This window comes from Protopterus annectens, chromosome 2.part2 (genome assembly GCF_019279795.1).
Source record: "Protopterus annectens isolate FY-2018-M chromosome 2.part2, PAN1.0, whole genome shotgun sequence".
Lineage (NCBI taxonomy): Eukaryota > Metazoa > Chordata > Ceratodontiformes > Protopteridae > Protopterus > Protopterus annectens.
Genome location: NC_056730.1, coordinates 66,962,153 through 66,963,144, shown reverse-complemented (window position 1 = coordinate 66,963,144; position 992 = coordinate 66,962,153). Strand labels below are relative to the sequence as shown.

The following is a 992-nucleotide window of genomic DNA, read 5'->3' as shown; positions in this document are numbered from 1 at the left end:
TATGAGATAGTAAGTCAAGATCTCATCTGCCTGAGTCAGTTGTTGCACTGGTAGATGTAAAAGACCCCATTGGGCTTACTCAAAAGTGTAGGGGATTTCCACAGCTGCTCTGGTCAATTTTATACTAGTCAGTATGAATAAAACCTTGAGTCACACATAAAAATAGTTCACTGGCCTAATTAGACTAATGAGATCAACAAATGATAGATAAACACACACACGTGCACATATATATCTATCTGTGCATGCATATAGGTTCATAGGTATGTACTAGGCTAACGACCACAACAGCCTTTTCAAGCCTAGCATTGCATCCCAAATCTCTGGCAATTGCTGGTAACCTTCATAAGTGTATGCAGGGGCTTCTGAGATGAAACATTTAAAATTAGGGGCCAGGAAGAACCATTTACAGGTGCCTGCGTCCATTAGATACATAGATGCCAAACCAGGGATGAAATTCCTGTTCCACAACTATTTGTCAAAGTTACACTTAGAAATGGGTTAAGGAGGAACTCTGTTACACATGGGTAGGAAGCCAAAACATGGAATGCTTCTTTAATTTGCATGTCATCCTTGCTCTGGGCCATGCTAATATTCTCTGTCTCATTCTCATTTTAGTTCATGTGCTGCCAAAGAAAGCATAATAACAATTATTGGCAAGCTGCCATTGTAGCACCATTTTTAAGTTTACCTAATTTTCCTTTGTAAGGATCAAACCATGTACCTCTTGCCTGTGAAGTAAACACCTTAACCATTATGCGAACCCCCAGTTCTAAAATGCATGTCTCTGTTATGTATTATACACGTGTTTATGTTTTTTTTTTTTTTTTTTTGTGGTTACATAGCTATAAATAATTTGGATGAACAACTTTTGCTTAAATCACAAAACTTTAAAAAATGGTTCCAATGCCACATAGTGGAAGGCTCACTTTGCTAAATTTAGTAACACAAAATGGTGTTTAGTTACATATCTAACTTCTGCTTAAACTAAC

The 992-nt window shown here is 37.2% G+C and overlaps 1 non-coding gene across 1 annotated transcript; it reads right to left on the bottom strand.

The window, feature by feature from the left end:
- Window positions 1–536: 536 nt before the first annotated feature.
- LOC122796087 lies at window positions 537–642 on the bottom strand. Its single transcript, XR_006363921.1, has one exon. It is a non-coding gene; the product is annotated as a U6 spliceosomal RNA (small nuclear RNA).
- Window positions 643–992: the final 350 nt, after the last annotated feature.